The 27,452-nt window shown below is 39.3% G+C and overlaps 1 protein-coding gene across 1 annotated transcript in view; it reads left to right on the top strand.

Annotated features, from left to right (window-relative positions):
* The first annotated feature begins 1,548 nt into the window (after positions 1 to 1,548).
* MYT1L (myelin transcription factor 1 like) overlaps positions 1,549 to 27,452 on the top strand; it is a 178,030-nt gene continuing 152,126 nt past the window's right edge. Inside the window, exon 1 of the mRNA XM_088665685.1 lies at positions 1,549 to 1,652. The gene's annotated coding sequence lies outside the window, so the exon portion shown is untranslated. The remainder of the gene's footprint in view (positions 1,653 to 27,452) is intronic.

Here is a 27,452-nt window from a genome sequence, read left to right as displayed (position 1 = left end):
TGTAGGATCAGCATTCTTCAACCTATGCTTAGCACATGCATAAGCAAGCCAAATTAGTAATAGTTAATAACAGTGAGAACTTCTGATGAACCTTTCTGTTATTGTATTTCAGTATTTTAATTCATATGTATCCCCCAGCTGCCCCAGTTATATGCCACCCAAGAGCAAAAGTTTTCTAGTTAATCTGGTAAGTGAAAAAGAAAACACACCTACATTGTAGAAATATAAGAATGTGTGAAAGTAAAATCCAAAAATGAATAAAACCTGGAGCAAAATAATAACACCCATACAACAGTTCCAGAAAGTACTAAATTATTTAATAGTTGGAAAATAAGAAAGGGTTTTTGGCTGGTGGTGAAAAAGGAGTAAACATATACATGTAATACATGCAATAAAGCCAAACTTATTTGTACAAGACAAATGCATATGAAGAGAGTCTTGAAACTAAGCAGATCTGTACAGCTCAGTTACCACAGATAATTCCAGCTCATGAAATCTTTTTTGTTTACATGAGCCGTCCAGATCTGCCAGAGCCTCCAAAATCTCTTAAATATACGGTACCTCTCTGAGGTTCTGGAAGTATAGTCCCGGCAAAGACGTGTGTTTTCCTGCATGCAGAAAAAGTGCTATAGGGTTCAGATGTGTACAGCAAAAAGCTTTTATCTTCATTTGAAAGGTGGAATTCATCATTTCTGTACTGTGATGCTACTTGCAGCTGCCTCTCTTTGTAAATCCAAAAGGGTAATCTTGAAAGTTTAAGTTCCTTTTTAACTTGGCCTACATTCCACACAACTCCCCTGACCTGACATTGACAAGGTTTTCTGAGGCAGGCATGTCAGGCATATGTTGTTCACTGAAACCTGCTGGTGTGCATGGTGGGCCAGCATCTTCGTTTCTTTTCCAAATTTCCCTCCAGTGTGAACATAAATTTGTGTCAGTGAACATCAGTTGCATCATAATTTTTGAGTTCAAGATTTTAAGTTTATATTTGCTATAGGTGACTCTCTTGTAGAAAGGCAGAAAAATAGCCTTAGCTTGCCATTCAATGTATATACCTACTTGGCAGAAGGTTTTATTGAAATCAACAGGACTGTGGTGCCAGAACATCAGCTTATTCAGACTTAAGTGCTGGGGAAAGCTTGAATAATGGAACAGATATATAAATCTATCCCAGTATGTTGTTTGCAGACGTTGCATCTATAAATGTGGCTTTTCTAAGGATAAAATAAGAAGGTATTGAGGTCTGTTCATGGATGACTGTTTTTGACTACATGTTAGGGCATAGCACAAGTAAAAAAATCCAAAGGTGTTCTTCAGCTTGTAGAAGACACAGCTTGAACACTTCAGTAGACGCTACCTGCTATAGTTGGAAATGAATTCTCTTACTAGTATAAGCATTTAGTGGTAGCAGCTATTTCCAAAACACTTGTGGTTCTTTGGACCCGGCCCAATCTGTCTGGTTGCATACTAATTTATGATAAAATAACATTTATTTTAGTTTTTTATTCTGTTACAGAGGAATTTATTTTTATTTATTTTATCTTTTAGAAAATGAATTTGAAGGAAAATTGGTGAATCCAACCCAGTGGATTTGGTAGACTTGGAGAACAGAGTCTGGACCAAAGAACAATTATCCTGCTAAACGATTTCAGGTACAATTAACCCATATATTATTGAGATTGTTGGCCCATTTCCTGATATGCTTTTCCCATGCTTGCTTTTGCCAACCACATTATATTATCTGTTTGGTGTCTGGCAAGTTCTAAGATACGGTTAAGTTGCATTGTGTTGCATGTGCTTTTAAAATGGCAATTCATGCTATAAAAAGTCCATGCACTACCAAATTAGAGAATGCATTTATTGTTCTCAGCATTACCTAGATGCAAAATGCCATATGCCTATGATCTAATCATCCAAACATATATTCAGATTTAGAGATTTATTTCAAAATGTGAGTAATAGCAGAAGAAGAAAATCACAGTGGAAATAAACCTGGCTGTCTTTCTCTATATACTCAGCAGTAGTGAAATTTCGTATTACCTCCTCTTTAAGGGAAATCCCAGGCTATAGACAGATCTGCAATTTTCATGAGGTGTCAGGAGAACAAATCACTCAACAACCTAAATATAGAAATGTGTGAAGATAACACACAAATGAACTTGGAAGATTGTGTTTATGGTGCATATTTATATTTTTCCTGGGAGCTCCCCAGGCTTAAAAAAATAATAACTCATGTAGTCTGCCCCACTCAGTTTTTACATCTTTGGGCTTGTGAGGAGTTTTCTCACCCTCATGGTATTTATGTTGATTTTGTTTGTATAGTTTTCTTTTGTATCTTTATATTTGTTTATTGCAAACCATCCACAGAATGTCACATTTTGGGACAGCAAATAGATATTGTGTAATAGACTATATAAAACTTGGATTTTGGCCCATGGAAATAGTTTCAGCCCTGGAAATCAAGCTTCATGGAGTTACAGGGACCCTACAGAACAGGGTGGACGGTAGCATGGCGGGCTCCAATAAGAGATGCCTAGATCAAAAGCTCCTCCATGAGCACACATGCACCAGTTGAATTTCTTAATTATTAATTAAGCATCTTAATTAAACACATGCATCTTAATTATTCCATCTATCCTTGTATGTATTAATTAGAGGATGTAGCACCAACAAAGAAAATGCAAGTTTTTTTAAATCAAAAAGACGAGAGCAATTTTTAAAAAGCAAATAGAATGACATTGCTATTCCTTCTGTTTTTATCATTGCAGTTTCACATCTGAAATGCAATCCACAAAAGATGCTGTTTTAATAATAACAAACAAACAAACAAACAAACAAACAGAATCTAAGTACTACCTGAGCTTTACCTAATTCTCACCCCCACTACTGGATCCCATGTACATTGCGATACATTGCGCAGATAGACTGCCCACTCAAATACATGGATCTTTTGAAATGTATCTTTAGTTATCTGCACTGACCATAACATTTGGTTTGGACCCCAATTCAGTGCTTCAGAGAATGCTCAACACTGGTCCAAGCTGCTTCATTTCATACGTGGTAAGCTCAAGAGGCCTTTACTATTTTCCTTCTAGTAGATACTTGTCTTCTAAATATCTGGAGCACTTAATTGCTTCAGAGGTGCCTGCTTTCACTTGTGCTGCTTTGTGCGGGTCCCACTTTGCCTCTGAAAAGCCCCAGGTTCCCCCATAGCATCCTGCTTCAGCTCAGGATTCAGAATTTGCCTGAATCCAATAAAGCCCCCTACAGACTTTGCTATGCATTTAGAGCTTGCTATGTTCGTATGTTCGAAACTCTTAATTCATAAGCAATAAATTTTCTTTGTTTTGTATACCAAAGGGAACTAATACTACCCACTGTTCCTTTAGAAACTATTCAGGTTCTGTAATCTTTCATTGGTATATGTGGTCCTAGGTTGTTTTTTGTTTTTTTCGTTTTTGCTTTTTTAATGACATTGCTCTGCAGTGGTGAGCTAACTGAGAGTTATAGGTTTTTAAAAAAATATTTTTCCAACAGATGATGAATCTGTTGAGATCTTTTGCTGCTCCAGTTAGAATATGACATAAACGTGGATGGAAATGAAAAACTATATTTCGACCAACAGAGGCAGCTCTTAGCGTTTGTGCTTGTGTGTGGTGGTTTGTTATTTATAAAAGAGAAGCTTTCTTTGGGGAATTCTTTTCTAATTTATTTCCCACGATTTAGTACTTTAAATCTCCTAGAAAATAAAAATAAGTAGAATGTGTTGACCAAATCAGAATTTGTTTACAATCTCAATAATTTTTCAGAATGTTTGTCAAAATACTTTCGAGCCTTTCGATACAGATAAGCATTTGTGTTAATTCTAAAATACTAGCTCTACTTTGTAATGTTTTCCAAACAACATTTTCCATTTTTAAGAGTAGCTAAACATACCTGAGTTTAGTTGTTGTATATTGTGCTAAAATGAACCCTTGCCCCAAAGAGAAAAACAAACATTGGTAAACATAATCTTGGAAAAATGAATCCAGTAATGTAAAAAGATTTCCATCTATCCATCTATCACCCTGATTCTTAGCTCACTTGCTTGGAAGTAAATTCTGTCAATTTCAGTTGAATTTAAACTGAATAGACCAATATTCTTGTCTCACTTCTCCCCTCCCCCTTTCTTCTTCCTTCTGTTCTAAGTGCAATACTTTTGTGTTGCTGTTCATTTGTACCTTCTCTTACTGGAAATGAAGTCTTCCAATAATAGCTCTTGGGTGTCTGAATTTTTGCTTGTGCACATTGGAGTATGGTTTGTGTTGCTGTGGATTGCAATATTAGTGAATATTTCTACCCATTATTTAGAGAGGAAGAGAGTGCATTGCAATGAAGCAACCTTTTTACAACTATGAAACCAGTTATAGAAAGGTAAAGGGGCCCCTGACCGTTAGGTCCAGTCATGGACGACTCTAGGGTTGCAGCGCTCATCTTGCTTTACTGGCCGGGGGAGCTGGCGTACAGCTTCTGGGTCATGTAGCCAGCATGACTAAGCCGCTTTCTGGCGAACCAGAGCAGTTCACGGAAATGCCATTTACCTTCCCGCCGGAGCAGTACCTATTTAGCTACTTGCACTTTGCCGTGCTTTCGAACTGCTAGGTTTGCAGGAGCAGGGACCGAGCAACGGGAGCTCACCCCGTCGCGGGGATTTGAACCGCCGACCTTCTGAACGGCAAGCCCTAGGCTCTGTGGTTTAACCCACAGTGCCACCCGTCACCCGTTATATATTGTAGGTGGCAAGTATTTGATTGGAAGAAGTAGTTCGTTTCAAACTCAGTTTATCCTGGTTATCTTTGGATGCAAAGTGCATCAAGAGGATAATTTAAACCATGGACTAATGTAGACCATTAATGGAATAAAGGATTATGGAAAAGTGGACATGCCACTTATGGTTCATCAAAAACTCATTCCAGAGCCTCCAGTCCCAATCTTATGCATTCTGGAGCCTGGAAGGTGGGAACTAGGGTGAAAGAGTTTACTCAGCTGTGTGGCCAGGAGGAGGGGAGCTTTATAGGGCTGCACCAGCGATTTAAGGGCATGTGTTGCCTATTATTATTGTTATTGTTGTTATTATTATTGTTATTACTATTATGCCACTCAATTGCCAGAGTGCTTTCTAAACAGTTAATGGGTATAAAACCAATTACGAACAAAATATAAACACACCTAATTAAAATACACAATAATTTTTTAAAAAAATTCTGAGTTTGATAGAATATTCATAGAAGGCCAAATACACTGCAAAACATCATAGGTTTACTCCCAATAGAAAGCAGGTGTCACCATGGATGTGCATCCCAATGGATGCATGTTTCAATCAACGTTGTTAAAACTCTTTTATTTTCCATGTCATAATGATTCTATCAGATTCAAATCCCATCAAGTGTGTCTTCTTCTGCCAACACCAATCAGGTGCCTAGATGTTTTGGACTGCAACTCCCATCAGTCTAGGCCAGGGGATCTGTCAGTGTCAGTCAGCAGCTGCTGAGTGGGACTGATAGGAACTGTAGTCCAAAGTATCTGGAAGGCACCAGGATAGTGAAGGCTGTTCTGAAGATTTGAAGGACTGAGGATGCATGTGGTCATTCCAGTACTGTTATAAGTGTATATCTATGTGAAATATACTAAAGCCCTTCTGTCACACAGTATCATTGTTGCTGTACACTTGAACATAGAATGGCAAAATTAAGGAAGGAAATTCATGCATACAGCATTGCTTTTTAACAAGCTGCTGGAGAGGAACAATTCTTGATATCTGTTTTTGGACCTTGTTGTTTGAATCTAAAGACTATATATCTGGCTTTAAAACGACGTATTTCAACAAGAAGGGATGTACGTATGAACAAAAAATGTTTGAGAGGTCAGGTGGCCCCATGGGATATATGTTCTATTTACAAACCTAGCAAATCATGGGCTTAGACATCAGTTTTGCAGTGACTCCAAGGGACAGACTAGATGACTCATAAGAGGATGCCTCTGGCTCAGATGAGTCACTGCTGAAATATTTATATGACTTGCTCTCAGAATGGTCCAAGTTTGCATCCTACAGAACTGGAGCTTCTGCTTCATTCTTCCCATGACTCCTTTGTAGGACATGACAAACAGAATTTCTGACCATATACATATATAAAATAGGATTTTTTTAAAAAAAAATGTTAGTAGTATTAATATATTTATGTATTTCTGTCATTGAATGATTCCTTCACCTTTCTCCCACTACTCTCAGACTCTCCTGCTCTACCCTGTTGTTAATATTCTCTTTCTTTCTTTCTTTCTTTCTTTCTTTCTTTCTTTCTTTCTTTCTTTCTTTCTTTCTTTCCATTTTCCTGATCTCCCCCCCCCCCCATGTAATCTTTGGAAGTATACACCTTACGTACATTGTGTATAGAAAACTAAATGCAGGGTTACTGAAAAGGAAATACAGTATTATACAAATCAGCACTACAGCAGGGAAAGATACCCTACACTCTCTTTCCTTGTGGTATATTGTGGTTTCAGAAATGAGGCACCAGGCTCTTAAAAATTATTGTTCACAGACAACATCTCAGCACCCTTAGCTACTCTGGCTGCTTCAATCTCATGAGACCGTCAGCTGTGATTGATCACACAGACTCTGCTGATGTCAGCAGGCTAAAGAGAGCAGTTATGTTCTATCAGGGCAGGGTCAGACAACACACCAATAGGAATTAGAAGAAGGAAATGTTTCTAGTGCTTTCAGGAAGACATAGCTTTTAGCCCACCAGCAAACATGATCCTTAAATCATTTTTAAAATCTTGTAGGTTATAAAATCAGATTAAACTCTTCTCTCTTGATGGCTATGGAATGTCCTTGCTGCACAGAAAGCCATAGATGTAAATTTGTGTGTTCTGAGGGAAGTATACAATTCCAAGGATATACATTTTTAAAAGAAAGCTGTTGCTGCTGATACGGTTGGCAATTTGCACAGTAGACATTAATTAAAACACTTCTCAGCAAGCAAAATAACACTTCTTAGCTTTATTAAGTGTATGTTAGAGGGAATTATTACTTCTCATGTGTTTTCTCAGCCAGTTTCTATTTTGTTCTTTGGAAGTGAAATAGCCATATGCAGGAGAATATAAGTACAGTCATACCTTGGTTTAAGTACACTTCGGTTTGAGTACTTTCAGTTTAAGTACTTCGTGGACCTGTCTGGAACGGATTAATCCACTTTCCATTACTTTCAATGGGAAAGTTCGCTTCAGGTTAAGTACAGACTTCCAGAACCAATTGTGTACTTAAACCGAGGTACCACTGTAGTTGCTGTATCTCCCTAGCTAGTACTGTGAAATATTCTAAAACAGAAAAAATGGGTATCTGTCTTGTTCTTTCTTCTGAGTTATGTGTATGATTCTGCAACTTACATATTTCCACAGGATTTATGAAAATTTCCTTGTAATGTGGCACACCATGGAAATTCTGCTCCTTTGAAACAGCTGAAATACCAGCTTTCTGCTGCTGCAGATTTTCTGCCCTCTCCATTGTTGTGAAATGATATTGTGATCCTACTCAAATCCCATATTTGAAAATATTCAAGATATAGGAGCCCTGTTCCTCTCTCACATTTGATCACTCTGGTTACATATTTTCTCTGTAAGAGATTAAAGTTCCTTCAGTTGGGATGGCCAATAGATTAAGAGTATCCGAAGGTTATAAACAGGCCCAACCAAATGATGAGACAGCCGTGTGGATTACCCCAAACCTAGGAAATGTTTTCTCTTTAAGAATCAATGCAATAATCTGCCAAAAAAAAAAAAAAGTTCGCCAGGTCCTTGGGACTATGGATCTGGATCTTGCTCATCCTTTTGCTTGTATTAACAAACCTATTGTTTATTTTTGACAATCTCAACTGATAAGGCAGCAGCAATACTTTAAAAGATGCTGACCTCCAAAAGCTTACTGAAATAAAAGTGGAACATATATGGGGTTTTTATTCTACAATATTATTCTCAGCATATGTAGATTTTTCAGTGCCCTTGTTAATTTAATGAACTGTGCTGTGAGCCTAAATGAAATTCTGGAAAGAAATTTGGCTGGTCTAAGCCATCTGATAAAAGTAACTAATTCCGTGTTACAAATCAAGCTAAAATTGTTGCCATAGCTGAGAAACAAATCTCTGGTTCTGCCTTAAGCTGTCAGTGAGATTTAGATCTATTTGAGGTCAGAATTTCGCCTTTGGGCAGCTGCATGTCTTAGGGGACAAGGAACTGCCTCCTTCATTGCATGACCCACATAACAATCTCTGTTGCTCTCATATTGCCAGCCCAGGTCTGTTTCTTCCTATTCCTGGAGAGTAAGGAAAGGACACTGGAGGAAGGATGGCAGAAAGAACTTAAGGTGTTTGCTTCTTAGAATATAAATTATCAAGTAGCATTATGATTTTAACATCCTAAAAGGGTTGGTCCTCTTTTTCCGCATGATTAAAATTCTGCGCAGAGGGAGAAAAATACAGGATGGATTCAAAATACCCATCAATACTGTACCTCCTGTAGATTCATGCAGCATTATGATTCATAACCTGTAGTTATACTTCAGACAAATCCACAGCTAAATAGCTTTCTGTATTGTATTTCCAAGTGGAGAATCCATTTATTTATATACAAAGCAGCCTTAGATAATGTTAAAGCATCAGCTTACAGAGAACTTGTTTCAGTACTATTCATAGCTGCCAAGTTTTCCCTTTTCTCGCGAGGAAGCCTATTCAGCATAAGGGGAAATCCCTGTAAAAAAGGGATAACTTGGCAGCTATGGTACTATTCTCTGCAGCACTTTGTGGTCTCTGCGCTTTTATAGGGCGCATCCTCCCTTTCTTGGAAGGAAATAACATCTCCAAACTTTCTGTGTTATATAAGCCAGGAGTGGCTAGCCTGTGGCCCTCCAGATGCTACTGGATGTTGCTACTGTTGTTCATGACTATTGGGCACGTTGGTTCAGACTGATGGGATTGTAGTCCAACATCTGGAAGGCCACGGGCAAGCCACCTCTGAAGCAGTGGGTTTAATCCAGCAGAGTCATTATATGAGCTGAACGACTTCACTTGGAGACCAGAACTCGTTCCCTTTGTCCCCACCCCCACTTGCCTGGTTATAGGATTAATTCTGCTGTGCCGCATTATATTGCATCTTTCTTGTATTTCATTTGCTCATTCTCATCTGAAAAACAAGAGAGGACCAGAAAATAATGCCTAACTTTCCAAATGTTATCTCAGGATCTAGAAAGCCATTTACTGTGATTAAGAGTGATGAGCCTTATCCTGCTTCCCTTACTCCTGTGGGAAAGCCCACATTGATTTTCACATTAATCAGTGCCAGGGAATGCTTGACAATCTGCACAAGATCATCCTTGTGGTATGTGTGCTTCCAAAATGCCTGCTGATAGATTTTTTGCCTCCAGTTGGTAGTGTGAGCTTGGAAAGCTTTGGAGTTTGCCCTACCCTGCCCAATGCATATGTGACTGACATATCAAATAAATGGCAACGGCAGAAAATGAAATTAAATAACAACAATAAAACCAATTTGTTTTTGCCTTTTCTCACAAAGATTGAATCAGTTGTGCCTTGCTGGAGATGTTTACCATGCAACACATGCCTTTCCTCTGCTCATTTACATGCACTTATGTAAACTTTTTCAAGGCAATTAATCTTTTTTAGTCTGATCAGGAAGGAAGGATTCCCCAGTGTGATCTGGAGTCAGGCATTGACTGCTGTGTTGTGAAGGGCAGGCCAGCCTTTGTTAACTAAATAACAGCTGTGGTTCTTTATGCAGTACTTGAAAATACACAAAATATATTATTGTATTTACTTTTCACTGCAAATATGCAAGCTGCTTAATTTCAGGAAGTCCATGAGCTGCCTTTGTAAAGATGTACTGGGGTCAATTGTCATGCACCTGGTTTATAAGGCTTTGAAGAAATAAACCGTAGTATTTTTTTCAGCTTATCAGATACTAAAATAATAGACCAACATACCTTTTGCATTTCCCAAAGATAAAATCTGTAGATCTTTAATCTTTAAGGATATTAATTGATATTACAACATTGGTTTGCATGCATATTTCAGAGTTTTGCCCTAAAGAAGAGGTATGGCATATAACAATTTGCACTGAGAAGAGACTGTGTAGGCAATATGAAGTCAAGGGAAGTTTCCTCCAAGTCTCTGCCGTATCTACAATCATAGCACACACGGGGGTACCATAAGAGAAATGGATGCACTTGGATTAGAATGCTTCTACACAGAAGTGCTTTGCAACCAGTGAGAGAGATGCCCAAGAGCTTCCCATGTTATAGTCTTAAGTAAGGGGTCTAGGAAAAAAAGTGTCCACAGTATTGCTACCGAGATGGCTTGTGTTTGGCAAAACCTGTATCTTATTCTACTCCACTGCCCTCATTCAGCCTTCCTCTTATATAACTGTCTTTATGCCCTATGGGAAACTACTAGTCATATCCCAGAATGCATTACACATGCTTAAGGAATTACTAGTAGTAGCGACATATTTGGGTCTCCCTGTCTTTGTCTCCATGATCATGATATGGCAGCCCAGATGTATACAGAAAGAAGAAATAAATCTGTGAAAGTACTTAAGGTGCACATCATGGGGCAAAGTGATATTTAAAACATGGCATGGTGAGTCCATGGTACCTTTTTACCCTTGCAGTTTAAACTTGCAATCTGAAACTACCTGCAAGTGGAATGTGGGTGTGACTTACCTTGCTGCTGGTAATCTCCAGATTGTAAAAACCAGATTGTAAAAACTGGGTCTCTCTCTGGGTTTTCCGCTCAGGCATAGGGTACAGTACCAAAGTTGAAAGTGTGAATCTCATTTATTTATTTATTACTTTGTTTGATAAGCTAAATTTCAAAGGAAATGGTGGTCACTGTCCAGTGAAGGATAAAAATCAGAAGGGGTCTGTTCAGTGATTGATGAGTGGTCATGAATAACCTTCGATTTATTCCTTCCTTTTTGTCATGATTCATATCCCTTCACTTGTTTTTATTCAGTATCTATCTTTAACACTCATGTCCTACAGTTTCCAGAATCTTGTGTCCCAAATTCAATTCTTTTGGAAACTAGTTCCTTTTGAAAATAAAAAAATTGTGCATGTAACTATATACTTCATATGGTTTATACTGGATGTGTGTCTGTAATCCTAACCAGATAGCTGATGGTTAAAAACCACACCTATAAATCATTTCACTGCATTAACCTTTTCCAGTATGGTTGTATAATGGCAGCCCAACATGCATGGCTTTACTATACAAGTAGAGACTGAGCAAGTTTTAGTAAATTACACAGGTGAAATGGCAGTTCTATGAAATCTATGCACTGCAATAATCCAGCAGAACATGTAATTTGCTTCCTAGTGACATCTAAAGCCCATTTCATGTCATCCCCGTTTCCTGCCTACACAGAAAGCATGTGTGTGAGTGTGTGCTTTCTGTGGAGCTAAAGTGTAACATGAAGCAGCCCTTAGATGTCACTCAGGCCACTTGAGTAAAGCAGACTGTATTGCGCACTGCCACTAGATAGTAAACTGAATATTCTGCTATATTGCAACCATGGCAACAGTACTATATTAAAAAAAATCAAGGACAGTAGTTGTGGTTAAGAAATATAGACTCCTGATTTATATTCAAATATAAATTAGGAATTGCTTCTTTTCTTTCTGGATGCAAGTGAATTATTCACAGTCAGAATATGTTGGAATCAATATGAGAAGCAACCAAAACCCAGAGATTTAGGTCCTAATCAGCATAGTTTGGTGTACAGAATCAGTGAAATAATGCCATATATTTACTGGAACAAGCTCATCTCTTTAAACAGAAGTGTGAATATTGATGATAAAAGACTATGGCTTTTGTGAGGATTGTACTAATAAGTATTGTGATACTACCAGAAAGACTGGGGTTTTTCTGCTTCTCATTATTACCGTACATTCATTTTCCAATGTCATCTTGGAAAACATTGGAAGAGAGATGCAAAAGATAATAAACCTCTTCACTTTGTCAAAGAAGAAACTACAGATTAATTTCAAAATATCTTAAAAGGAAATGTTAGTAGTACAAAATAAATGGGTGTGCTATCAAGCTGCAATTATTGGCTGTGAGCCCTTAACTGAAACATCTTAGCCCAAGTACCTCAAGTTACAGCACTCTTGACTAGTTGTTGTTGTTTTTGCAGTATCTACCATGGGTAGAATGAAGAGAAACTGGGTTGGATCCAAAATCTCATGTGTGTAATTCAACTCACAAAAAGGGAATTCTTGGGACTGCCTGAAAATATGCTTTGGGTGGTGTGGTGTGGGGTAAGGGCCCTTCAGAGCAGTGCAGGATAATCAAAACCATGGTGGGTAGCCTTCACTTTTGGATTATCTTTTTGACAGTGGAACACCCATAAAATCATTATCCTCCTACCAAAGCTAATAGGCTGTGAATGTGTAAGGCAAACAGTTCACCAAATCTTGTGGGTGGGAGGGTGGGAGTAAAAATAATAAAAGGGGAGAGTTGAACTGTTTATTCAGTATCTAAATTGTGCTTTATTTTATGTACATTCCTTTTTAAAACACTTTGAGACTTCAAGAAGATAAGAAGAGACATGAAAAAATTATTACAATTTTGTGAGTATATCACACACATACACAAAACGTGTCCAAGCAATACAAAGTGCAAATAGTAGTAGCTCGGATTGCCTTAATAACATCAAATGACTGAATACCACATTCATTAGTTTCCATGCTTGGTAAGCTTCTTTTGCAGTAGAGTGCCCAATTTTTGTATTTTTATTTTTTGTATTTTTGTTTGGACTGGCTAGGTTGGAAATTGGAGGGAATTTGGTGATTCTAGTCTTATATGCCACACTCATCCCAGAAGGTGGTTCTAGGAGAATGTTTCTTCAACTTATGCAATTTATTATGTGAGGTGCTGCAATGTTCCTTTCTGTTCTTTGTGGGCTTTAACATCTATGGAACATCTACCAAGAGAGGTTGTCCAGAGATTTGGATTGAGGTGCTATCGGTATGGTGACGGTGGTGGACTAATTAAGGCAAATAAACTGAATCTCAGGCCAGACAGATTGTGGGCAGTTAATGGTAGATCATTTGTACTCGGCTCCCCTTGAAAGGGTGTGCTTTTTGATCCAGTGATTCTCCTGGATGTCTAGCTGGTATTTAGAGTTGCCAGTAAAATTAAATACATTTTTGTCTATATTAAGTTTTAAATATGCATAAATCTACATATGAAGAAAATAATTATTTCAAGTGGGAAATAAAATGCCATTTAAATTTAAATGCCATTTAAATTTAGACACATTTGCTTGGGGGGGGGGGAGAAGAGAGATAGAGAGACAATTTTTCAGTATTTTAGAGCATTAGAATATTAAACAATGGGGAGGGGGCGCGCACACATAAGGTTATATTTAGCTGATGTTGTTGCCAAGAATGGATTCTTTGTGAAGGCTAACTAGACCAATGATTTAGTCTCTGTTAAACAAAAAACAAAAAAACCCTCAACACTATACTCCCCTGTAAATACAGAAACTTTGCACCTTCCCTAAAAAAGCATCTGCCTCCTGAGTTCTTGTTTTGTATGTTCAGCTTTGTCTGCCACCAAGAGGGGACTGGCAGGGGTTAAGGCAAGGGAGACTTAAAAAAACCCTGAGGTGCAGTATCTTTCTTCCAATACTAGCCAACACTTCTAGGTCACTCTGAGACTTTCGTGGGAGAAAGAACTCATAAACTGAATAAACAATACTTGCTTCTAACAATAGATGCAACTGCCTCTGCAGAAAAAAAAGATCACAAAGCGTTACCCTGGCAAATAATGTAAAGTTAGATGTGTTTAGAGGTTTTTCCAATAATAGTCAGCCATCCCCCCAAAAAATTACTGCAGCAGTACCCCATTTAAATAGTGCCTACTTGCTAAATTACTGAGGCTGATTACTGGGAACATGGCAGGCAAGCTTGCGTGGCTTTTCAGATTTGCTTCCACCTGCCTCCTTCTCCATCAACCAGAAATTTCAGGGTCCACCATTTATGAAAGACTATTTTCAAACAGGCAAGGTGCTTTCCACCCCACCCAGTCCCAGTAGCATCACTTCCAGTTAGGTTGGAAGAGGAGATTTATTTATTGAGTGAGTGAGTGAGTGATCGTACTTTTAGACCAGGTGTCATTGTGTAGGACCCTAGGGTGATGTACAAATGATAACAGGAGGCATAGCACCTTGGAAATACTGCTGGGTTGTCTTGGCCAAGATGCAAAGCCTTGGAAATGCAAGTTGGCTTATGTGTCTGTGTGCAAGGGAAACTCATTCAATTTCCTGGGCTCTTACTTTTTTCCGATTCAAAAAGGGGAAAAGGGGGGGGGGGTTCAATAGATAGGGTTGATTAAATTGATGATTGCTGTTGCTCCCTAGTCCCTACCAACGGAGGAGTGATGCAACCACATTTTTTTAAATATGCACTGACATACTTGCTCATTCATGCTAAAGCACAGTTTGGCATAGCATGATGTGTGAACCAAGCCAGTGGTTCCATTGGCCTCTAGGATGGGGACATATACCAACTGCATTATGTTAGGTTAGCTAGGGAGTCATCACCATGAAACTCGCTCCATAGAGAGCTTTTGTTGTTTAGATTGGTTATAAAACATTTGGGGTGAGGGGCATGGGTTTTGTTCCATGCATCAGTGATATTTTATCAGAATCTGCTATAATGGATTTGAAATTATTATTTATACTGGTTTTGTTCCATCATATTTTATTGTGTCATGTGGTTTGAAGCTTGTGGTTTTATTTGTTGCTGCCTTTCTGGAGGCTAGCCTGGAAGGATAGAAATTGGGGAAATACACTTACCTCTTTGTTGCTTTGGAGGAAAGCGCAGGAGATGATCAACAGGCTACGTTCCATTATTAGTTTACTGTTCACTCTGAAGATCCTTTCTGAACATTCCTGCTTGTTATTATTGTTTTGTTGGAATTTGAAGTTCTCTTATTGTGTTTGCAATATTGTGATGGTTTTGACCATACTACAGAACTTGACTATGTATCTAAAAAGATACCTTAGCCAAATCCTTATAATTTTTTAAAAATAACAACAACAACTACAGAGAATCTCCATAGATGTATAAGCATAAGAATGTTCTTAATTCAATTAAAAATATATGGAAGCGTCTGTGGCATTGAAAGCCATGTAAGACACTAGAAGCTGTGAAAATTGGCTCCACAAGCAGTTAGCTCATGCAGCAAGAGATGAGCTGAAATGCAGAAGCCAATTAGCAATAAAACCTTTACGCAGAGTTAAGCTGCAGGCATTGGGTTAGCCAACCAGGAGATGGAGAGTATATGCAAATGAGTCCTCTTTCTCAGACCACATGAACTAATTCTACTCCCCGCCCCTCTGTAAAATATCCTGCAGCCTCTGCCTTACCATTTATAATGGTATAGCGTGGAAGCTGGTGAAATGAAATGCTCATAGCCTCACTTTTTTGAGAATGCATGCCAGACTGTACAGTTAGGAATCTAGGGGAAAGCAAGAAAACTGTGCTCACCAGTGTAAAATCAGATAAGATAATTTTTATTGGAATGAGAATGCAGTTGCTGTGCATTTCCAATAGAGTGTTTTGCATAGTGCTTGTTATGTTTTGGGCTCACCTAACCCAGGGGAAAAGATATATAAACAGATCACTCCCAAGTGGATGAGCAGTGCTCACCTGAATGGGTACTGACTTACCTGAGTTTGTTTCTGATTCAGTGGGAGGTAACACCGCTTCTTCTGTGCTGTTCTGCCTTCTGCTTTGTCTCCTTTTGCTCTTGATTACTACGATTGCCTGAGTTAGTAGGGCATGGTTGTCATGGGTCTGAGTGATACTCACCCTTTAAGTGGCACCTGAAACATACAGAAAAAATATATCAGGCTGTAAAGCTCAACCTAAACAAAAACAGACAAACTGTGCATTAATTGTTATTTCTGAATCAGAAAACTTAATCCGAACCTTATTTGAAAGTCTCTTTTGCACCTGAACCTTGAATAAAACCTTGAATAGCAAATGCCAGCTCAGAATAAGGGTTCAACCACAAGTACACACCCTGATATCAAGATGTGGTGATATAATGACTTCAACCCAAATGAATCATAAGGTAAAGGTAAAGGGACCCCTGACCTTTAGGTCCAGTCGTGACCGACTCTGGGGTTGCGGCGCTCATCTCGCGTTATTGGCCGAGGGAGCCAGCGTACAACGATACTACCGATACTATCGTTATTCAGAATCCCCAGATTTTGAAGCATGGAAAGTAAAAAAAATTATGATTTGGTATAATATTTGGTTTAATTGATATGTATTTGTATAATTTGGAATGATTGATATGATATGATTGGTTTGTAATTGGAAAATTTAATTAAAATTATTATTATTATTATTATTTTAAAAAGGAGGGAGCTGGCATACAGTTTCCAGGTCATGTGGCCAGCATGACAAAGCCGCTTCTGGCGAACCAGAGCAGCACATGGAAATGCCGTTTATCTTCCCGCTGTAGCGGTACCTATTTATCTACTTACACTTTGATGTGCTTTCAAACTGCTAGGTTGGCAGGAAAATGAATCACAGGCACATAAAATATGGAGGATTCTTTCCCAGTTTGGTTTGTCTCTATTTGGTCAGAGTCTGCTCTGTTTTTAAAGGACTGGAAAGCAGCAGGGCTGCTGTTCTCTTGGTTAAGGGTGCAATCCATGCTGATTAAGAAGTACAAATTTATAACATGCTACAAATATGCTTGTTTTGTTTTGTGCATCCTTCCAAGTACTATACGGGACTGTTGCCTTGACTGTAGACCTGTTACCTTTCTTAACCTGCTGACCCAAAACTGAATTAGTTCTGGGCTTGTGCTGAACTACTTAGTGAATATTTGTTGACTTAAACCAGGCATCCCCAAACTGCGGCCCTCCAGATGTTTTGGGACTACAACTTACATCATCCCTAGCTAACAGGACCAGTGGTCAGGGATGATGGGAATTTTAGTCCAAAACATCTGGAGGGCCGAAGTTTGGGGATGCCTGACTTAAACCAAGACCAAACAGGAACAGTTCAGTCACAGCAGCTGAAACCCAAGACTTCAATGGTTTGATTCCAAGGTTTTGGTCTGGAAGATGGATGTGCTGGGTTAGGCTAAGGTCCATCTCCATTAGAATTAAGGCAGTGTGACCATTATGCAAAGGATGGTTAAATGACCGAAATTAACCTGGCTTTTCCTGCACCTCATTTTAATGCTTCCATTTGTAAAGCAGTAAAAAAAAAAATCTCCTGCATTCTCAATGGTTATTCATGCAGATGACCCAGCCTAATTATCTGTATCAGACTTGGTGAGTCAGTGTCATGATCCACTTGCCAAAAGTTACAGAAACATGAAGAAGAAATAGGGGGATTTAATAGATAACTATTTTGAGAATTTCTCATTTTTCTTTTTAAGTGCCTGCCCCCCATCGTATTTAAGATTTTTTTGTTCACTTTACTTTGTACACTACAAACAATCAAGAAAATAATAAACCCCTACAGAAAGGATATAACCCCTACCTCCCCAATGCTGTGAAAAAATTCCTTCCATTCCCTGTTTCACTATTACAGCTTTGAGATCTCTTTCTAAATCTCATCAAACTGCCAATATGGCTTTCTCTTACTCCTTTATTTCATTTTTAAATGTTCTGAGCTATAGGTCACTGATCAACTAGTTCACCAGAGTATTTAGAAAAATGCAATATAGTCTGTTGTAGTGCCCCCCCCCAGCCAGGACTGTAGGTTAATACTTGAGCTCTCTAAATTCATTGTTCATAAACCATTCTTTTCATTTATCTTTCAAATGCTAGCCATTTAACATCTGCTTCATGACTCTCAGTGTGGCCTTCTTATTTTTGGAGCAGAAGAGGTAACTGTCTTGCAGGCAAATCTCTGATATTTCTAAATCTCATCAAATGCTGCCAGGAACTCATGTAGCTAGGAAAGACCATTTAGGGAATTCCCATTGCATGGCAAGCAGTTTGAATAAGTCCTCATTAGCTCAGCTATTTACTGACCCTCAGCAAATTCACGGACAGTTTTAGAATTGCAACACAGTCCTGAACAGTATTCTGCTTACACACAGGTTAGTGGAGCAAATTGGTCTTTCAGTGACACAGTTACTTGAGGAATGGGGTTCTTATTGAACTATCTTCATATATCATCAAATGCCAATAATACACCAGGAACTCCAGGAGGTCTGATCCTGACTGACCATTGCATAAAGCTGTACAGTGTACTGTAACCGGTGGCGGCTTTGCACTAGCAGAAAGTGCTCCTGGTTAAGAACCATTTGAAGAACCCAGCTGGATCAGGCCCAAGGTTAATCTATTCCAGCTAGCCAGATTCCTATAGAAAGCATGCAAGCAATACCTGAGGGCAGTAGTGCCCATCTCACTTGTGATTCTCAGCAACTGGTATTCAGAGACATACTGCCTCCAATATAGTGGATGTAGGGTATAACACAGTTGGGGCCAGGAGCCATTGGTAGCCTTATTGTCCGTGAATTTGTCTAATCTTTTAAAGCCACCCAACCAGGTAGACACCACTACATTCTGTGAAAGCAAATTGCATAGTTCAGCTATGTGTTGTGTGAACACATATCTGTTTTGTGTGTTTTGTCAACATTTCCTGTCCACAGTAAAGATGTATTTGTGCTGTATTGTCTCCTCCCTCGGTTACAACTTGCCCATCATACAGAAATTCCAGAAACCTGAGGTCCTTTGTAGGCATGCACATGGATATTTGTTTAACCGGGATGCAAGCACATATGTTGTTTTTTTAAATAAACGTTCTGTTGGTGGAATTGCGCAACAACAAACGCCTACCAAAGTTAAGAGTTTCAAACATGTTTCATAAGAGAGAAAAGTGGTCAATAATAATAATAATAATAATAATAATAATAATAATAATAATAATAATACATGTCTCTTTTAATTTACCAGTTGTGTACATAGCAGCAATTTTTAAAATATATAAAAATTTCTGCATGTGTCACACCCAGCGCTGTCTGTTATCACCACTATTTGCTCAATTCCTCTGATTCCCTTCCCCACATCTTCTGCTGTGAAGACAGATGCAAAGAATTCATCCGGCTTCTCTGCAAACTCTTTTTCCTCCTTTAGCAGACTTTTGACGGCCTTGTCGTCCAAAGGTCCAGCCATATTCCTAGCTGGTTTCCTGCTTTTAATAGATTTCTAAAGCATTTTTCTTAACCTACCCAGGCTCCTGGTTTCATGGTTTCTCAGCATGCCCATGTTTAAATGTGTGTGACACCAACCTTTGAAATGTGTGACACAAATCTCGCTCAGGAGAAGCAACAGCCCCAATTTTTCAAGAAAAGTGGTATGAAGTAATGCAAAATTCAGTTGGCTAACTTTCAGTTACTTTCTTCTTCTTCTTCTTTAATAAACCTGCCTTCATGTCAATAATTTATTATAATGAGCAGGGCAAGAGACCCATACAAGACAGAGAGAAATTCTTTTCACATGGTGCTGGTCTCCTGCAAGTAACTCTGACTTGTCATAGAAAACTTTCCTACTCATCTCTTATCAAATCCCTGTCTCCACTGGGCATGAAGGATGGTGAGGTAGCAGATTACTTATTCCCTAAGCTCCTAGTACGTAGCTCTGGGACCTGGGGTGATTTATTTACTGAAATAAATACAGGACCTATTGAGACATATCTTTGTGAAATCACGTAGGTTCCAGTGTTTAAAGCAAAAATGCATAAGATGAAGGCGCAGTTTTTAAAAAAATATTACTATTTTTATTATAGTTTTTAACAATTCAAGACAGAAATGAAAAAGGAAAGTTGAAATAGGGAAGGATAATATGATCCTCCTTTTTCTATAAACAAGTTTTAGTTTTCAGATTTTTTGGAAGATGACCATCAATTCCCAACTCTGGGTTGTGAACTTCCCAAGTCATTTGGTTGACTGCTGATGGATAAGGAAATAGAGACAATTAATTCCTGGCCAAATGAAGCAATATAGATGCCAGGAACAATTTATTACTGTAATATAACGTAATAATATTTACTGTTGCACAGTCAAACAATTAAACAAGATCGAGCATTTTATCTTTTTCATGTTTTGGTGGATAATTTCAGGGATTCACTCCAAAACATTAGGAGTTGTAATTATTGCAGCATTTTTTCAATATTCAGGGAGTCTGGGGATTTTCAATTCTAAGTCTGTTTAAAGGGTTATGTGAACATGACTCCTTACTTAAAGGTAAAGGGACCCCTGACCATTAGGTCCAGTCGCGGACAACTCTGGCGTTGCCGCGCTCATCTCGCTTTACTGGCCAAGGGAGCTGGCGTACAGCTTCCGGGTCATGTGGCCAGCATGACTAAGCCGCTTCTGGTGAACCAGAGCAGCGCACGGAAACTCCATTTACCTTTCCGCCGGAGCGGTACCTATTTATCTACTTGTACTTTGACATGCTTTCAAACTGCTAGGTTGGCAGGAGCAGGGACCGAGCAATGGGAGCTCACTCCGCCGCGGGGATTTGAACCGCTGACCTTCTGATCGGCAAGCCCTAGGCTCTGTGGTTTAATTTGATTCTGCTCCGGAGCAGTTAATCCACTAATTGTCATTTTTATGCCACTGAAGAAGAGCTCAAGGCTGAAATTCATCTGGCAATTGGTATTGTTCATGGTGATTAGATTTTGTTTCTCCTTTGCAATAAAGACATGGTTTTGTTGTTACCTTTTAAAACTTTTTTTTTTAAAAAAAACATTTTTTGTGTTTCATTTTTAAATGATTGATTGTGTTATAGTAAATTGAGTAAAAATTGTTGCATTCTGTACTCATGCATTGTGTCTGGCTTCTGCATTGTTTTGTTGGTTACCGATAGAAACAGGCTTCTAGACCTGGGTGGACTCTGCTTAGATCAAGCAAGTTTTAATGAAGGTTGTCTGAAAGAGGTTCCCTTCTCCATAACCACTGCTAATAATATTTGAGATTTGGCATGCCTAGTCCCTCAGATGTGCACGTTTTTAGAGCTGCTTTACTTGTTTCCTTCTGGTTATAAAATCATTCAGTATCTGTTGCCATTTCCCAAAATTTGCTATGGGAATTGACACCAGAAAGACACCAGACACCAGAAAGAAGTCCAGAAATATTCGAAGGACTGATAGCAGCTGTTGTCCATAAAGTCTATCTTGAAGAAGCTTTTACATCATAGATTAAATGGAACTGTGGGAACCTAGGGAAACTGTGCAGTCTCTTTTTCTAGAGACACTTCAGGAAAAATAGAAAAAGAAGAAAGCATTTCCTAATAATGATTTTGTTATGCTAAGAATCAGCGCAGCATTGTGATCTCCATGACTTCCTTACATTTCCATTCTAAATGTTATATATTGCAATGAGTAATATTCCATGGGGAAGTACTATAAAATTCGTCCTGCATTCTAGGTTGCTTGTTGAGATTGTCTTCTTATCCCCCCCCCCACACCTATCCCTTTTAAGTGATTCACAGTGCTGAATAAAGTTGCAGAACATTTCATTTTTATTAATGTATTAATAATTGAATAGCAACATCTTGGTAGTCTGTGAGATATTAGGAGGCCTTCTATACATCCAACAGTTTAAAGATAAATTATAAACAGAATCAGAAGAAAAGTATAGAGTGTTCTGGTCCACATTCTGTCTTTAATTTCTGATTTATGGATGTGTGGCAAACCCCCTTGTTCTTATGTAGCTCAACAGTGCCATCTAGAGTGTCTGCAATCAGTTTTGGGGGAAGTTCACAACAGACATCCTGCCTTTCCTTCCCCAATAAACATTTCTAAAGTTATTCCTTTTTCCCCTGCAAAGACTTATTGGCCAGCACTGGCTACCTCTTTTGACCTGTAAGTGCAGAGTCATTAAGAAAGGGAACCAACCTGTAATTCAATTTCTAATTAGACATACGCATCAGCGATGGGAGTGGATCTCAAAACTGGGCCAAACAATAATCCAACACCACCAAGGGGCTGGTGTATGCATCTATAGGAGTCCAAAGAAGTTTTCTCTCAAAGCACTCTACATGTGCTCTGAAACTCAAGACCTCAAGCAGATAACATGTAAATAGCTAAGTTAAATTTACGTTATTTGCAAGTGTCTGTGTGTCATTGTTGCCATTCTTCTTCCTTTCCTTCCCCCCAGCCCCCCAAAATATTTCTGTTTCTTCTGTAATGAAGGTAAACTCTTTATCCCTCCTTGGAAAGACTAGTGTATGCCAGGAAGTGCATCCTACCGTGAAACTACACTGGAAATGCAAAGCTGCCATCATGGTGGCATGAATCTGGGTTGTCATTTTATCAGTCTAGCAATCCAGCAATCAAAACCTAGCAACTAGCATGTCAGTTCTATGCTGCCTGCATTCTCTTTGTAAACCATCACGGTGCACAAGGAATCCTAGATTTTCTAGATATGCTAGGGAAGCGAAGTTCCTAGAAGATTCCTCTTGTATAAATTTGTACTGATCTCCCCCTGCACAATGTAAATATCCCAGCATGGCATGCAGTTAAGGGAAATGTCTGCTGCATCATATCAGTGATAGATTATTGAAATATTGAATCAATGATCTTGTTTGTCCTACCATTGAAATTAACTGTTATTCAACAGGATTCCATTTTTTTAAAGAGAGAGAGGAAAAAAATGTGGGCGAACTCTCACTACATTTTCTGCTTACCACTGACAAAGCTTCTGGCCTTTGCTATGAGTAGTTGGATAGTAAATGTAAATATGAGGGACTTGAAAGGGACTTCAACCAAAGTGAATACCTCTCGCTTCATATATCAAAGATTCATACCTTTAAGGTGTCTGTCAGTAAATTTGTCTTGGCCATAGACAGATAAAGAACAGAAATTTTAAAATGCATTAAAATAGACAAGTTGAGATATATATATATATATATATATATATATATATATATATATAGAGAGAGAGAGAGAGAGAGAGAGAGAGAGAGAGAGACTTGCAAATTCATATGAGAAATTGTAAAAATGGAGACCATATGAATGGGCACTTGTCAGGTCAATGAAGTTGCACTGTGAGGAGCAGGTGTGTAGTGGGGTGGTGGTGCTCTTAGATGTGTCGTGCAGGGCCGGCTCTAGGTATAGTCCCGGTGGTGAGGGGTGCCGGGCCGGCAGGCAGGGCGCTGCGTGGCAAAGCCGCGCGGAAGCCATGCTGCGCGCTGCGAGGGCACCGGAGTGATCTCCGTGCCTCAGCGCCAGAGCGCCCGACCTGCTCGAGACTGCCCTGGTGCCGTGGTCACTAGAGGCCCAGGAGACCTCGGTGACACAGAGCATCCATTACCAACTTTGTATGGTGTGCCAGCTACAACCATTTCTGGTCAGGGATATCCTTATGTCATTGTTAGGCTACTGTAATGTGCTGTTTGTGGGGCTACCCTTGTACCTGGTTCAAAGGATGCAACTATGCAAAATGCAGCTTCTAGAGTGCTCAGTGTGACACCTGGTACTGGTGTTAAAAGATCTGCATTAGGTGCCCATTAGTTACTGAGCCAAGTCTAAGGTTTACTTGTGGGCCTTTAAAGGCCTAAACAACTTGGGACCACAATACCTACCAGACTGGCTTCCCTAATACAAACCAAGTTGATCTGCAAGTTCTTCCAATGATACCCTGTTGGTCAGTCCACAAACAGCAGATTGCCTCTTGGTGACAATGCAGAAGTAGGCCTTTTTGGTGATAGCACTCTGTCTCTGGAATTGCCCTCCACGGGTAATTTTGGAGAACAATACAGTAATGACTTTTAAATGTGTCTTAAAAGCACATGTTTAGCTAAGCTTTTCTGGATTCTGACTCGATCTTTAATTTTGTACACTGCTCGGTTTTGATTGTGATATACAGCTGTATCCTGTTTTTAGGAAAGTTTATTGAATGCTGTTTGTATTTTTTATTGTTTATATAAATTGCTTCAATACTGTAACTATTTTAACAAGCAAGCAAGCAAGCATAGTTAGAAGGCTGGACAGACAACATCTAAGCAAAATTTGCTATTCTTTTTATTAATATTTATCTGCAAGTATTCTAACTTTTGCACAATAAGCCAATACATTAACTCTTTGGGAAGCTGCAAAAGAAGCTTTTGCCACCTTTTCTCTAAAATGGGGGGAGGGGATCCCTGTAGTGGCAGATACTGTCTATATCATCACTGGTGAATATACAAAAACACAAATTATAAGGAATATTTTTATACTGCAATTGAAATGTAAGTTATATATTTGCTCCTTGCTGAGAACTTTCTCAACTACAACAAGTAAGTTGCTTATACATATCTCAACCTGGAATACTGTGACGGTTGTCTGAATCATAGAATCGTAGAATTGTAGGGTTGGAAGGGACCCCTTGGTCATCTAGTCCAACCCCTTGCAGTGCAGAAATCTCAACTAAAGTACCCATGACAGTTGGCTATCCAGGCTCTGCTGAAACCAAAGGTGTGTTCATATGATCAATGCCACTTGCTGCATTTAATTTTGTGGGGTTTTCCACTGTGAAGTGCTCATTTTAGTCCTTGCTTCATTGAAACTAGGAATATTTTTTTAAAAAAACTGTGATTCATAGTATAAATGTAATGGGACAGTTAGAGGGATGTTTGGCATACTTGCAATTGGTTAGCATGGAGAGTGGACTATTCCTTGCACTGCCGTATCAAGCAGTTGGTCCCTTACCTTTCCCGTCCCGACCTGGCCACAGTGATCCATGTGACGGTCACCTCCAGGCTTGACTACTGTAACTCGCTCTATGCAGGGCTGCCCTTGAAACTATCCCAGAAACTCCAGTGGGTGCAGAATGCTGCAGCGAGGCTCCTCACGGGGTCCTTGCCATGGGAGCATATTCACCCAGTGCTTTACCAGGTGCACTGGCTCCCAATGGAGTACCGGGTCAGGTTTAAGGTGCTGGTTTTGACCTTTAAATCCCTATGCGGCCTAGGACCCGCGTACTTATGGGACCACCTCCTGGTATGTCCTGCAGAGGACCCTAAGGTCCGCGAATAATAACAGCTATAAGGGTCCTAGGCCCTAAAGAAGCCAGATTATCCTCCACCAGGGCCAGGGCCTTTTCAGTGTTGGTACCGACCTGGTGGAATGCTCTGTCCCATGAGATTAGGCCCCTGTAGGAATTTCTATCCTTGCGCAGGGCCTGTAAGACAGAGTTATTCCGCCTGGCCTTCAATTTAGCCTGATCCTCTATTCCTTTTCCCCTTCCCTTTTTCTGTGAAGAAACCTTTCTGGGTCCCCACATCTAAATACTTCCCTGGTCTCCTTGTTGGCCATAGCAGGACTAACGTGGTCAGTTTGCCCTGGCGATGCTATATTTATGTTGTACTTTACGTTGTATTCAAGCTGTTTTTAAGTCGTTTTTAATCAATGTATTATATTTGTTCTTAGCTGCCCTGAGCCCGGTTTCTGGACTGGGAAGGGCGAGATTTAAATAAATTATTATTATTATTATTATTATTATTATTATAGCTTGTGAGAACCAAAAATAAAAATAAAAAATGAGATGGATAATGAGAGAATGTTGCACAAAAAGAAAGTACAGTTTACAGACCTTGTAGCTCTCGTGTCTTTTAATATGGCTCTGTCCAAAATAAATACAGTGTTCTGTATTTATGCCAGGCAAAGAACTGCCAGTGGTGCCCTGATTCTTTGTATTTCAAGCTGGTCAGCCAGCTCCTGGGTGAGCATGTATTTCTCTGGCTCTTCCATATTTCTGTTTGAGTAGGGTGCCAAGGGGTTAATTGCGGTTCCAGTTTAGCGCATACCCATGAATGATCAGTGGTGTTCTCATCTTATGTTGGTAGCAAGCAACCAAAGCCAGGAAATATGAATCAGATTCAAAACAACACAAACATAGGTGTCGGCACAGCAGCTTGAAGGGGACAGGGAGTTCCATTAATATTTGTAAGTCAAAAAAAATAAAAAAAATATTTCCAATGTTGGAAATAAGGAATGCACAAAATTATTCCTTTTTAATTTTTAAGGAACTTCCAGTAAGCCATGTATTCATAGAATCATAGAATCATAGAGTTGGAAGAGACCACAAGGGCCATCCAGTCCAACCCCCTGCCAAGCAGGAAACACCATCAAAGCATTCCTGACATATGGCCGTCAAGCCTCCGCTTAAAGACCTCCAAAGAAGGAGACTCCACCACACTCCTTGGCAGCAAATTCCACTGCTGAACAGCTCTTAATGTCAGGAAGTTCTTCCTAATGTTTAGGTGGAATCTTCTTTCTTATAGTTTGAATCCATTGCTCCGTGTCCGCTTCTCTGGAGCAGCAGAAAACAACCTTTCTTCCTCCTCTATATGACATCCTTTTATATATTTGAACATGGCTATCATATCACCCCTCCAGGCTAAACATACCCAGCTCCCTAAGCTGTTCCTCATTCAGATAATACTGGGACATCCCATCACCCTTGTGTGTACTGTAGATTCTACCCACAGTGGGGAATAGAAGTAGTGAACCTTGACCTTGTGTAGACACTCCACCTCCTCCCCCAATTGGATGGGGAATTTGTGGCATTCCAGATATTATTGGACTTCAGTGCTCATCAACCCAATCAGCATCTGAAGAAGTGTGCATGCACACGAAAGCTCATACCAATGACAAACTTAGTTGGTCTCTAAGATGGTACTGGAAGGAATTTTTTTATTTTGTTTTGACTACGGCAGACCAGCACGGCTACCTACCTGTAACTAAAGCATGACAAATGTTCAAGGATGGTGAGAGCTGCAGTCCAATAACATCTGGAAGGTCACAGGTTAAAAAAAATGTATGGAGATTAGTTAATTTATTGTTACTGTTCTTGACCAGCATGGAGAGATTATGAGTGGGTGGGATGAACACATATGACGTCCTACTTGCTGTGGGATCCATGTGCAAATTTGAGGTTTGTTCCTGCTCCCTGCTGCATGTAGAACCATTCTAAATGATGGGAATACAGATAGAGTTTGGTAGTTTGTCAACAACATTCAGTTCACCTTGAGATTTACTGGCAAATGTAATAATCTAACCTCATTTTTTTAAAAAGAATTATCAGTAAACACCAGCATCTGCTGAGTTTATCTCATTCTGTCTGCATATTTTTATAACACCATGGTAAATATCAGAAACATAAAGAAAGGAAATCAATGACTTTTTATCACCTTGGTAGGATGAATGACCAATAACCAGATAAGTAAAACTGGGCTGCATAAACAAACATGGACTGAGGAACTCTTGAGTAAACAACACTGATACTATTTCAGTAATTCTACATTCTGTTAACAAGCCAGTCTGTCCAGCCCTGGAAATGTCCCATTTCCATAGTTAAAGTTACAGAGGCTCACTTCTTGCA

This window comes from Zootoca vivipara, chromosome 3 (genome assembly GCF_965207765.1).
Source record: "Zootoca vivipara chromosome 3, rZooViv2.hap1.1, whole genome shotgun sequence".
Lineage (NCBI taxonomy): Eukaryota > Metazoa > Chordata > Lepidosauria > Squamata > Lacertidae > Zootoca > Zootoca vivipara.
This window is presented reverse-complemented; position numbering and strand designations above follow the sequence as displayed.